The sequence below is a fragment of the Canis lupus genome, chromosome 1, assembly GCF_011100685.1.
Source record: "Canis lupus familiaris isolate Mischka breed German Shepherd chromosome 1, alternate assembly UU_Cfam_GSD_1.0, whole genome shotgun sequence".
Classification (NCBI taxonomy): Eukaryota; Metazoa; Chordata; class Mammalia; order Carnivora; family Canidae; genus Canis; species Canis lupus.
In genome coordinates this window covers 19,960,937-19,975,073 of record NC_049222.1, presented here as the reverse complement: position 1 = coordinate 19,975,073, position 14,137 = coordinate 19,960,937, and the positions used below count along the sequence as shown (strand labels likewise).

General features: G+C 39.4%; 1 long non-coding RNA gene across 1 annotated transcript in view; it reads left to right on the top strand.

Moving 5' to 3' along the window:
* Positions 1-336: 336 nt before the first annotated feature.
* Positions 337-14,137, top strand: part of LOC102153337 — a 46,162-nt gene continuing 32,361 nt past the window's right edge. The window contains exons 1-2 of the long non-coding RNA XR_005353038.1: positions 337-475; positions 4,851-4,936. This is a non-coding gene — a long non-coding RNA (uncharacterized LOC102153337). The remainder of the gene's footprint in view (positions 476-4,850; positions 4,937-14,137) is intronic.

Here is a 14,137-nt window from a genome sequence, read left to right as displayed (position 1 = left end):
GAGACTTGGCACCTAACCCCAGAGAGCAGCCCGGACCTCCATGGCATTTCTCCCACTCTGCCATCAAGCTCCAAGAGGCAGAACCTGACCTGTGAGAGAGATTTCTATAATTCGCTGGGCATTCCCATTGCCCAGCAGCCTTGTTCTTCTTTTTGCCCTTTGTTTCCTCCATCACTCTCCTCTTCTCCTCCCCCTCCTCTCCTTCCTCTCCCCGTCCTCCTCCTTTTTCTTCTTCTTTTCTGTTACTTGTAGAACATTTGTTTATAGTACAAGGAGATACAAGCTAATGGCAGCTATTTATGGAATATGGAAGGTGTCTAAAGTACTCTTTTATCCCCTTTTTCCAATCACTTTGCTGATGTAACATTGCATCAGCTGTAGATTCTGTAGAAACTGAAGATTTACAGGTGGGATCCACTCTTCCCCCAAAATAGTGGGGGAACTCTGGAAACTTTTCTCATTTAACAAATATGTGGTGAGTACTTTTTGAGCTTAGATTGACCGTGTAATTTAAATATTTTAAAGTTTTTTGAATTAAGTTGTAATTTTAATTACGGGATAATGTCGTACAGTGTTATATTACTTTCAGGTGTATAATGTAGTGATTCAACAATTTATACATTACTCAGTGCTCATCGTGATAAGTGTATTCTCTCATTACAAGACTTGGTAGTTTTTAAATTGACTGCATCATATTCTGTTGAGTAAATGGACCATCATTTATTCAACCGTTCTCCTCTGTCAACATTCCTGTTGTTTCTAGTGTTTTGCTGTTACCAACAGTGCAGCAGTAAACACCTGTGTATATGTTGTTTCAAGTTTTAGTACTCTTATTTATTTATTAATAATACTCTTATTTCTGTTGGATTCCATATGATATGGCTAGGACTAAGATTATATATTTTTTGGAAAGATTTATTTATTTATATTAGAGAGAGAGAGCATGAGCAGGGGGTGGGACAGAGAAAGAAAGAGAAAGAGAATTCTGAAGCAGACTCCCCACTGAGCATGAAGCCTGACCCAGGGTTCGATCCCAGGACCCCCAGATCATGACCTGAGGTGAAATCAAGAGTCTGACACTTCACTAAGTGTGCCACCCATATTCCCCAGATTATACATTTTTAATTCTAAAGAGTACTATTATATTTCTTTAGAAGTTGTAATGATACAGCATCGATAGGATATGAGTGTCCATCTCCCCACAATCTGGCCAGTGGATAGTTGTTAGTAATTTTTTTTAATGCATCTAATATGCTAACATCATACACATGCTAATGTATCCCTAATATCTTGTATTATATATGCGTATCTATATTTATATATATGTACATGTATGTATATTACATACATATTATCCCTTTTTATCTAGACTTCATTTTTATGTATGATGTGAATGATGTGTATGATGTGAAATAAACACCTAATTCTATTTTCTTCAAATGGAAAACCAATGACCACGAACTATTTATTGTATAGCCTATCAGGTTTGCATAGACTTGAGATACGATCTTCAACACACACATTGCCATAATACCAGTATTTGTTTCTGAACATTCAGTTGTGGTACGCTGATTATTCTCACCTCTCCTAATGCCACACTGCTTGACTCGTGTAGCCACATAAGAAATTTTGATGTTTAGTAAGACAAGTTGCTTTTATTTTGTAAAATACACATCATGCAAAATTGACCATTTTGACTATTTTTAATTATAGTTCAGGGGCATTAAGTACATTCACATTATTGTGCAGCCTTCACCACCATCCATCTCCAGGACTTTCTGTCTCCCCCAGCTGAAACTCTGTACCCATTAAATGCTAATTCCCCATCCCTCCCTCCCTGCAGCCTTTAATAGCCATTCTACTCTCTGTCTCTATGAATTTGACAACCCTAGGAGACCTCATGGAAGTGGAATCATGCAACGTTTGTCCTTCTGTGACTTATTTGACTGAGCATTATGTCTTCAAGGTTTGCTCTGTCTTAGACAATTATCCATCTCATATACACGGTCTAGTAAATTTGCATAAACACTACATAGCATTCTCTTAAGGTTTTAACATTTATTATACCTATAGCTGAGACATCTTCTCATTTCCAAAGTTACTTGTGTTTTCATTTTTTTCCTGATCATATTTGCCATACTTACTCTTTAATTAATAATCCCTTGCATTTATTGAACAAATAAACAATTTTTTCTATTTTCTATCTCATTCTCTATATACATATCTGGTTTTTCATGCTTCCTCCATCCTTCCTCCCTCCCTTCTTCCCTTTCCCCCACCCCTGTCCTGGTTCTTTCTTTCTTCCTTTCAGTGGAAGCCTTATTTGTTCTTTTTTTTTTTTTTTTAAGATTTTATTTATTTATTCATGAGAGACACAGAAAGAGGGAGAGGCAGAGACACAGGCAGAGGGAGAAGCAGGCCCCATGCAGGGAGCCCGATGTGGGACTCGATCCCGGGTCTCCAGGATCACGCCCTGGGCCAAAGGCAGGCGCTAAACCACTGAGCCACCAAGGGATCCCCCTGTTCTTTACTTAGTTTTTAAAATGTGTGCTTAGTTCACTTATTTTCGATTCTTTCTTACTTTCTGTGAAATTCCAAGTGTGCCTTAATTTTGATGTGTAGTGTTCTGAGTATTGTTATTTTATAAGTAATTTGCAATATAAATTATGAATTTCTTTTTAATTCAAGACTAATTAGAAAAAGCTTTTAAATTTCCAGTGGATAGATTTTAATTTGGCCATTTTGGTTGTTAATGTTTTAGTTTTATTGCATCATAGCTGTGGAATATGGTTTGCGTGCTCTCTACGATTAAAAAAAATCTTTTGAGAATTTTTTTGTGGTCGAATATATCATCAGTGTTATAAGTGTTCCATGGGTATTTGAAAAGGATGTTTATTTTGCTTCTTTTTGCTTAACAAAGTTCTCCATATATTTATTAAATCAAGCATGTTAATTGTGCTATTAAATGTTCTTAGGTTCTGTTTTCTCCTACCAATTTTTGAGAGAGAAATATGGAAATTTGCCATTATGATATTAAATTTGTTTTCTGGATTTCCAACATTTTTGAAAAAAATGTGGTTTGATAGTTGAATATTTGATGGAATGAGTTTGTACCTGCTTTGTGTATTATACTGCATTTGTCTTATTTAATGCTTTTTGCCTTAATTAACTCTAATGTTACCACTCTTGCTTTATATTATTAACGTTTGCCTACTATATCTTTGTCCATTCCTTTATATTTTATCTTTCTGGAATATTTTGTTCTAGGCATATCTCTTGGAAACAGATATACCTGGATTTTTGCTTAAAGAAAAACCTATTTTGAAATTCTCTGTCTTTGAATTGGGAAATTTATCTGTTGCTGTTTACTAGGAAAATGGAAACATTTGGTCTAACTCTGACAACTCTGTTTGGTTTTCTATTTTTATGTAAATTGGTTTTTACCTTATCCTGGAGTGATTGAGTTTTATTTTCTGACATTTTTTTGTTCACCCGTTTGAAAGATATACATACTACTACTTCCATTTATCTATGGCCTAAGCTTATTTTTTAATAACACATTTGAATATGTACCCTATTATCAATTGCTAACATTAGTTAATGTCTCTTGCTTCCTACTTAAACAAGTCAAGACCAAAACTTAACCTCTCTTTGTCTTTCCTCCTCTACTTCCTCCTCTGATGGAAATTTCATTTCAACCTTGTGTCTGACTTTTTAAAATATCTTGCCTCTATTTTAAAAGGATTTATTTCTTAATAATTGAATTAAGCTTAAAAGCACCATTATGAATCATTATTTTGATCTAATTTTAAGTTGTGTGCTATCCTTAACTTCTCATTGTTTCTTCAGTCACTTGTCTTTCTCTTCTTTGCATCTGTTTTTAATTTTTTCTGATACAAACTCTCGAATAAGTTTTTTTTTTTTTTTAAAGGGTGATACCTATTCTGAGTCCTTGAATATCTGTTATTGGCTTTGTTGAGTTATTCACTTAGGAATTGACACCTTCGATTTTTTTCCTCTAAACTTTGAAGGTATTTTCCCACTATATTTAGGATGCCAATTTTGATTATTTTTCAAGAGAAACAATGGAAGGCAGTTCAGTGACTTGTTCATTTGGCTGGCTACTCTGTTTTAGGCACATATTAAGCTACAGAAATTTGCAGAAGGTAACACTGATCTATAAATAAATGTCTGTGGGAAGAAGAGGAATGAGTAACTGAGAGTGCTCAGGGTGGTCTCCTTTGTAGAGGAAACATTGAAACTAGACAGTCGAATTTAGTACAGAAATTTACTACAGAATCTATAATTTTGTCTACTCCAATTTCTGGCTCTTATATTACAATGTTAGATAGGCTTCAATTAGGTAAATCTAGACTAGCTTAGAATTGCATAGACTTGGGAGGCCTGGGTGGCTCAATGGTTGAGCGTCTGCTTTCAGCTCAGGGCATGATTCCGGGGTCCTAGGTTCGAGTCCCACATCTGGCTCTCTGCGTGGAGCCTGCTTCTCCCTCTGTCTGTGTCTCTGCCTCTCTGTGTGTCTCTCATGAGTAAATAAATAAAATCTTAAAAAAAATTGCATAGACTTAGAAATAAACATATCTTCCCCCAAATATCAATTAATCTTATTCTACTGACATATATAGCACTCTACCCCTTTTCCGATTTCCTAGGCCAGAGGTTGGTGAACTAAGGTGTGCCACCAGCTTTTGTAAATAAAGTCTTATTGAAACAGCTATGTTCATTCATGTACATGTTGTCTGTGGCTTCACGCATAGACAGCAGAGTTGAGTGGCTGCAACACAGACTGCATGGTTCACAGTCTAAAGTATTTACTTTCTGACGGTTTACAGAAAACATTGCTGACTCCTGCTCTAGGATGTTCATCAACACAGATGATGACCTGGGCTCGCACCAGCGTTCCTGCAAGCCAATGAAGGTAGGTTACAAGAACAAATCTCGACATCCTCAGGGTGGCCGATGACTCTATTGATGCAAATCTGGCAACTCAGTTGGCCTCCGTTTTACACTGAAGATGCGGAAGCTTATCTCTCAATATGTGCTGTTAATAATAACTTGCCCTTTAAATTATTTCCTTTCTTCATTGTTGTTTTTTTCTCATGTTCTAGGAGTTGTGCAATTCAGCATTGCGATTTTCATTTCTTTGCGTGATGTGAGGGAAGCTGGCATATTTGCTAATGTGCTGTTGTGTGGGCTCGGGCTGTTGATTGCTTTTGGCCTAGGTGCTGTGCCGAGCTCCAAGGTTTGGCTTTGTGAACGCTGCCTGGCAAAACGGAAACATTTTGTGAAATTTCACAAATGTCACATGCACCCGCACACACACACATTTTAAATTGCAAAATTCTCCCCCTTGGCACACAATTTTACCCAGGTTTTTGTTGCTCATAATAAATCTTTAACTATCTCCAGTCCTATAGGAGCCCTTTAGTGGGTTGACTTGCTTTTGCTTTGATAAAATTTGCACTTAAAAGTCCTTGGTTTCCAGGGTGTTCGTATTGTTTCCCCTTTCTCAAAAATTTAATATGATCTTTTCTTCCAAAAGTAAAGCAGCTTTATTTCAAGCCCAACTGTTCTCTCAGACAAAGATCCCTGATTTAATTCCCAAGGAAAATCATTTTTCAACATTGGACCCAGTAGAAACTGACCTCACAGCATCATTGTCCTGAACTCAGAATGAGACACGAGGAGTTGATTCAGAGAAAAACCGGGCAAATTACATTCTTTTTGTGCATAAATTAATGCATTTAAGAAACCATAGCAAGAATGCCTAATCCCAATGAAAACACTTGTTGGCGTACTGAAGTGTTTTTCTGTTGTGGGTAGCTAAGAACACTTTAAAAACAAGTCTGTCACACGGATGAGGGAACAGGTATTATTGTCACTGGGTCACAGATGACCTTACACTGTGGAGAGGTCAGCTTTTGCTCAAGGTCATTCAAGATGTCAGTAGGGGCCGGGCAGGCTGTAATTTTGTGGTTGGTGTATCTGTTCTAACTAAGCATTCCGCCAATTTTAAGATATGCCTCTGATTTAAGAAAATTCTTGCAATTTGACTTCCCAGATTTGCATCTTTGTCTAGGCTTCAAGCTCTATAGTTTCCTGACATTCTAGTTACTGAGACATTACTTCTGACAACAGCCCCCGACCCTCATTCCTTTAGCTTCACCCCAGGGTCCTTGCACCTGGGAGCTGCCATCCCAGCAGCCTTGATGAGATGGTTTGGCTGCCCTGTGCAGTAACCATGTCCTTCTTGGTTTGGATGAACAGGGTAACAATAATCGGGTGGCCCTCTGGATCCGGAACATGCAGGCCAGATCGGACAGGCCCAGCCACACTATTTGAAACACATCGTGTTTACTGGGGAGCAGACTGCAGTTGAGAAACTCTAAAGAGAAAATTAGTGTCTTTATTTTGTCAGTTACAGATCTGGTCCCAACTGTTTGTGGAAGAAAGGAACTAAGTGTTCCATTCGATCATGTAAACAGTACCTTTAGATAATGCTCAGTGTTCTGGGATAATTGCTCAGGACCTCTTGTGGAAATGTTAGAGTTAAAAGTGTGTGTTCCTGGGTGAGGGTGTCTGTGTTTAAACCATGATTTTGCCACCAAGTAGCTTTGGGACCTTGGACAAATTACCTAACTACTCTGTGTTCCTGTTTCCTCATGTGTAACCTGGAAAAAGAAATCTGCCTCTGTGCAGTTCAATTCAATAGTGACTAGCCACATATGCACATTTAAATTTAAGGCAATTACAATGAAATGAGGGTAACAATTCATTTCTTCAGGTGTACTAGCCATATCGCAAGGATTCACTAGTCCCATGTGGCTAGTGGCTACCGTACTGGAGATCATAGAACAGTTCTCTCATGAAGTCTGTTCAACAGTATTGGTCTACATCACAGGGTTATAATGAGGAGTAAATGAGTTAATGCTGCTAAAGTGCTTAGAACAACACCTGGCATGTAGAAAGGGCTCAATATATTTATCATCACCATCATCATCATCATCATCATCATCATCATCGTTTCTGTACCTCTCCTCCTTCTCAAGTCTTCTTCAAAATGGTGGTTGGGTCTACTGGGAAAGGGTAGGGTTACTACACTTCTTGGTTACTAGTTTTTGCATAGATGTCTTATTTCCTGTACAATCTTGCAAATTTCCATGTGACAAGATTTTTATTTTTAAAGAGAGATGCAATCATAGAATAGCTATGAGTAAGGGCTGTAGAGCCAACTGGCCTGTTTGGAATCCCAGTACTGCCATTTAGTAGGTGTGTTACCCTAGGCAAATTATTCCCTCCTTCTGTGTCACAGTTTCTACATAAGTAAAATGAGGATAAAATATAATACAATCCCTTAAGGATTGTCACAGAGAATTAAATGAGTTAGCATAGATACTTAGAATGGGACCTGGCATTGAAAGTTCTCAAAAAATGTTACTTCTCACTTATATTATTATTTCTGCCTTGATCTCATCTCCTCTTCAAAATGGCACTGGAGTCTACTCCGGAAGTATTCAGCTCACTCAGTTCGAGTTCTCTAGTTCTTCTGGTCTTTGGGGTGATGTCCCTTTGCCCCTTTGCTGGCTTTTGGGAGTGAGATTTGTGGTTGATTTGATCTGTGGTTCAGTGAGTCTATAGCCCTTCCTGGCTGATGTAGCCGTTCCTTGTCTCTCACTGGTGCTATAGACCCATTGCATTTCTGTCATACCTTCCATTCGGTTTCTGATTGGGTGGTCATTCCCAGCAAGATCTCTCTCCATCTCATGATGGCTGGTCCCTGGACATTCTACTGTTTTCCACCCTATCTGGGAGAGCTTTGGGAACTTCTGGGCTCCATCCATGTTGGATTCACAGGTTGACTTCAAGGTGACTATAGTATGGGTAGGCCTGAAACAGATCTATCCTCCATACTTTCTTCAGTCTATCTAGCATATCATCCCCTTGCTCTGTGATTTTTTAAAAAAGATTTATTTATTCATTCATGAGACAGAGAGAGAGAGAAAAAAAGCAGACTTCTCGCAGGGAGCCCAATGTGGGATTCGATCCTGGGACTCCAGGATCACGCCTGGGCCAAAGACAGACACTAAACCACTGAGCCACCCAGGGATTCCCCTGCCCTGTGATTTAAGATAGAAATTACCCCTATCCCACCTGGCAATTAGTTTCAGCCCATGTGGATCCTCTTAGAGGATGAGGTCATCTAAGGCAGGTCCCTGGAGAAATGAGATTTCTCATGAGACATTCTTTAAGACTGACAGTCATTCCAAAGTACCTTGAAGAGCTTTTAGCTCATCATCTCCACCCTGGGCCTGGAGATTCCATGAGTCCACTACCCATCATTTAGTCATGACTTGAGGACGGAACCTAGCTTTGGGCATGTGTATCCAGACATAGTAAATGACCTTATGCCTATGGATTCTAGCCTTAACTGGTAACTGGAATTCTGAATTGGTATGTTAGAAATTAGCATTTCAGGAAAGGAGGGCAAGAGATAAATGCATTGAACATTGTGGAAGTCGAGTTAGTAGGTTTGCCCACTGACTAGATGTGGGAGGCAAGATTCAAATCCAACTTCTGGGTATTGAACTTGGTGTTTGGGAAAACCATAAGTTGACAGGCTGTCCTCCCAGTTGGATCTGCCCCTAAGGCATGGAACCCAAATATTAGCTATGTAGCATACCTTGCTGACGATGTAAGTGCAATAGATTTGTTTTCATAGGTTTTGAGAAGGCAAGTCCAAGGGCAATCATACTTTAAAAGTGAGGCTGACATTTATAAGACTGTATATGATTTGTAAATATAACTCGGTTGAAAAATATAATATTCAGGCAGCTAATAATTTGGACATCTAATCTCTAGTATCAGTAATTGAGGTTTTCAAATAAAGCCACAAGTAATTGAAATTAAAAAATGGATTCATTCCAGCAATGGCTTGACGATGTGGTTAAGGTCCTGCATCATCAGTTTAGAGTCCAGCAGGTATCTCAGAACAGGCAAGTTGCCTTTCTCTTTCTTAAATGAGAATTTGCATGGTATTTATGATCTTGGGCACTGCCATGAAAGAGTAATATGTCCCCAGGTGCACATGAATATTATTTGATGATGATGAGCACTTGATGAATAACTTTCAGAGTGTTGTTTATAATTACTCTGGTAATAGTAATTATAGATCCAAAAGTAAAAAATCCTGACTATTAGATTTAAGAATAAAAGGTTAAATCTCATATAAAAGTGATCATTTTTAGTGGTTGTGGAGAAAATGTTGAAATGACTAAAGGAACATATGGGGAACTACCAGCAGACCAATTCATGTGTTGCAGCTATTTAACTGAATTACAAATGCAAAATGCATTCTTTTCCCAGTTTCATTCCATTTAAACCCAAATGGCTATGTGAAATGGTGTCATACACCTGGTGAAAAGCTTTGCTTTTTAAAAATCTTATCGCTTCACCAAAGCGCCTGGTGTTGAACCAACAACAACATTCTTTCTGTATTTTTAAAACAAGTTTAACCATTTTCCAGACTATCCATTTCTCTCTGCATGAAAAAAATGAAGCATCACAAGAAATTTAATTTAACCCCCTTTTCTCCCTAATGGTTTCATTGACATTGGTGATGGTGCTAGTTACTGTTAGGAAAGTAAATGAAGGGAGATTTTTTTTCACCTTAAATCTAGGAAAGAATATTTCGTTGTGGTGGTTATAAGTGGAAGATTGTGTTATAAAACAGTAAGAAGCACTCTTCCAAACTGCTAAGAGAATGCGACGAACAATGGAGGAATAAAACCCACAAAGTAAAAACTTTGAATTGTGCTTGAGAGCGCAACCGAAGGAACACAGAAATAACATTTAGTTGAGGCAGAAAAAACTGAGATCTCTTATTAAAACACATTAAAATAATATTTGATCTATTTGGGAACACAGGCTATATTTACTTGTGATGAATTATATAAATTGGACATTACAAACTGTTGGCCCTTGAGCCACTTCTGGAATGTAGGTGTTTTTATTTGGTCTATGTACTATTCAAAAAAATTTTCATTGACTACTGCCATTGAAAAATTGGGAGAATTCACATAAAAATATCCAGGCTTTTAGCTCTTTTTTTTTTTTTTTTTTTTTTTAAAGAAGAATCTAGGCATTAAGCTGCAAGCCGTCCGCTGGAGGGAACTGAGACCAACTGCCTCCTGGAGGTGGAATGTTTCTTCTCCCATTTACCCAGTTTGCACCACTCCCTATTGCCTCCCTATTGCTTGATCTGTTTCTCTAACTTTTGTTACCTGGGCAGTCTTGTTGGTCTTCTGAGCTTGCGATGGTGCTAGGAATATATAAGTTCTCCCACCATAATGTGATTGTTCATTCCTGTAAAATGCCGGGCCATGGCTGTGAGGCTAATACAAGCACAAGGGCTGGCTGACAGCCCACTGCAGTGAGTTTTAGGTGGTTTGAGGGTGTGATCCTGCATGTTCTGCTGTGCCTTCATGTATTTGGTGGCTGTTGCCGGCTCTGAACTTAAGTTATCAGTGGGATTGACTCCTGCTTTCTGTGACCGGCCAGGACTTTCAAGACAGAGGCAACAAATCCAGAAATATTTTTGTCAGTTGGTGCCTGTTCGTTGGCCTGATCTGGAGGATGAGGTCCGGAAAATGCTAGTCCCCCTTCCACTTCTTTTTTAGAAGCTTGCTCCTTGTTGAACATGAGGACTCAGTGAAAGGTAGGGCCAGTCACCATTGGTTTGATTCCAAGTCATCATAGATTTGATTCCAAATTGCCTTAGTTAGAGGCTGCAGCATTCCAAGATTGTAAATACAAGAAGTCCTAGTCCATATAAACTATGATGGAATGGGTTAACAAACTGCCACACACGTTTAAGCATCAGCGAAGATGTTTTAGGATATAAAAACATTAATTTTCCCACATGACTTTTAAAGTAAGATAAGAATCTACCGAAAATGATTCTGGCCTTTAGGGTAATTATGATTTAGTTGAGGAGCTGGGACATATGTATTAATGAGCAGTAATACTACAAGGCAGCACGTATGTGCCAAATCAATGTGATAGACAGTAAGTGGTGTGGGAATTCCGAGGAATGAGTGAGTGTTGTGGGCCTCATAACTTGGGGAGAACTCACTAAAGAACTAGGTTGGCCTTGAGGTGTATTAAAAGACAATTCTAATGACAGGTTGGGGTCCAAATAATCATTTAGAATAATCATTCAAGGGGTTGGTTCTAGACCAAAAGAGTCCTCGAAAGGTAGAGAAACAAGCTTTTTCAATGAAGCTCAAAACTATTTAAACTTACTGGCTCTCCAAACAAATGAAGTTCATGTTAAAAAAAAAAAAAAAAAAGAAAAGAAAAGAAAGAAGAAAAGAAGAACCAAACCAGTCAATCATCCAGCCAGCATTTAATTACCTTCCCCTCCCCCCCAAAAAAAATAAAATAAAAAATAAAATACTTAACCTTCCAGCCAGTTCTCTGCTTGGAGAATGGGAGGTCTTCAGCGCAGGAATGTAGGGGCCTCCCCATCTTTTACTGATGAGGAAACTGGAGTCCTCAAAAGGTGTGTTACCTGAGGTTCCGGAGTGCAGGCTGGGGAGCCCTGGAGTTGGTGCACAGCAGGGTGGGGGTGCACAGCAGGGTGCACCTATTTAAGATAGGTGTCTTAAATCATGAGATGAGGGTCCCAGCAGGAAAGCTGGAAAGGAATGGAGAGTCTGGGAAAGGTGGAGACAATTTATCTCCGTGATGGATGGGAATTTGGTCTCTTGTAGCCTGTGAGCTGCACTTAGGCAACTTTGGAGCAGGGAGTGAACAGTCCTGATTGCGAGGCCCTCACCTGGGGCTACGTCTCCCCTCCGGGATCTGAGACAGCTTAGAAAGCCAGACTCAGGTGACTGAAGACATCAAAATTTATACAGATACAAAGCTATGCAGACCTCTTCTTGATTTTCTGTAAGTAGATTTTTCTCATTATGAGTTATCTTCAGCGATTCATATTTTAAGTTCTTTTTGATAGAATTAATCAATCCAATAATATCATTTGATGGCTCTATTCACAATTTACTTGTGGACCCCATGCAGCCCCCAGGTGGCCTTTTAAGCAAAAGCACTTAATTACTTCCTACCACCTAAGGGAATGTGAAATTACAAATACTGCTAGCTTACTAAAGCACATGTTTGGTTCATAATTTGTTCTTCTGCTCATTTCCATCATGCGATGGAATAATTTAGAGTAGAGAAACATGGACAGCGAGGGGACATTTTAACCACATCACTTGAGTGAACTTTTAAATAAGATTTATTAACTTTGGAAAATGATGAAATGCATCGTGGAGTGCAATTTAATGTGACTCCATTATTTATTTAAAGAATCACAAATTTCCAGAATGTAAGACAGTCCAATAGTAGATAAACATTACTGTGGAATTGCTCTCTATTTATATTATCTGTATCTCTAGCCAATAACATGCAGAACTAAGAGATGGCCAATTAATATTATGAATTAACTGGTATGTAATCGGAGAGTTTATTTGTGTACTTTAAAATTTTAAGTATGATTCTTTCAAGTACAGCTTATGACTAGTTTGTTATGGGAACCTGAGGGCATAAAAAGTTCAGATTTATTTAAAAAAAAAGTGATTTTTGAATGGAGGGAATTCCAAAGCTGAGGAACTTTAAAAAAAAAAAATAAAGTCAGAAATACTGCATTTTCATGACCTTTTCCTTTATGAGTAACTCATAAAATTTGATTCAAACTTTCCAAAATAAATTTTTCTTTGGCTTGAGTCTAAAGCATAATAATTTTCAGTTCAAAAGGAGCTGTTGGTGGACATTTTTTTTTTTTTTGACAACATGAGAAAGGAAGAAATTACAGCCCCAAATAGAGTAGTAGCTATTGGCTTAATTAGGGAGCAGGGACTGTGGTGCCATAATTACCGGAAATGATGCACCCACATCATCCATGTTTTTAGCTGGTAAATCTACTTCCTTTTCTGAGAAAAACAGGGATGTGTGATCTGAACTGAAAAACTGCCCCCTGATTGTCAGTCAGCGTGCCATACGTCTATCATGTGTCTATGCAAGGAAAGTAACATGGGTGAGGAAAATAAGATAGGTGTCTTAAATCATGAGATGAGGGTCCCAGCAGGAAAGCTGGAAAGGAATGGAGAGTCTGGGAAAGGTGGAGGAAGGTTGATGAAGGAGGATAAGAACTTGAGACCATGGCCCCTTTGTTGACACTTCCCACAGCAATTCTTCAAAAGTGGTGCAGAACTCCTGAGCTTTCACAGATGGGTGAGAATATGGGGGGGAGACAGAAGAAGAGAGAGTTTTCTGGAAGCTCTGTGAGGAAGGGGGGGAACAAAGATTAGGAAATGTTATAAGCATTCTGTTTGTGTGTGTCACGTAGTGGGGTCTCCTCTCCCCAGTCCAGTGGTGTGGGACTAATGTCAGTCTCAATCGTAACAACAGACAGTGGGGAGCTCTTCTGCAAAAGATCACCTGGCACAGAACAGGAGGCGCTGATGACTGGATGCCAGCCCAAGGAAACAGAAATACTGGAGAGCCGCACCAGGGCCCACTGGGGCTCGTGGCTCCTGGCCGCCTCTCTGTGAACTGCCGTGGGAGCAGGAAGTGTGCTGGGAGATGAGAAGACTGGGCTGCACCAGACACCTGTCCTACCAGCAGGAGCTGGCCATAGGCGGTGGGGTCACCATTCTTGGTGCAGTCCAGGGCAGAGCAGGATCAGGACCTAATGTCTAGGTGGAGGTGGGGCTCGGGTTTCCTCCCGGGAGTGGAACACACACAGAAGACCCCTTGGAGGAAAGCCAAAACACCTCATTATCGCCTCAATTTTATATTATACCCTTTCCCCCAAACAGTGCCCTGACAATGAGCAACTGGGAAGGTAGTTTGGTTCTTACTGACCACACAATATGTGTTGTAACAGGCTTGTCACAGTCCATCACACGGCTGTCTTACCGTGCTTCGCTTCCATCAATTAACACACAGTCTACGGAAGGCCTGCCCACTGTGGGCGGTCTGCGAGACGTTGATAGTGGACAAATAACACTTAGTCCTTGGCCTGGAGAAGGTCCCTGCCTAGGGTGAGCAACGAATA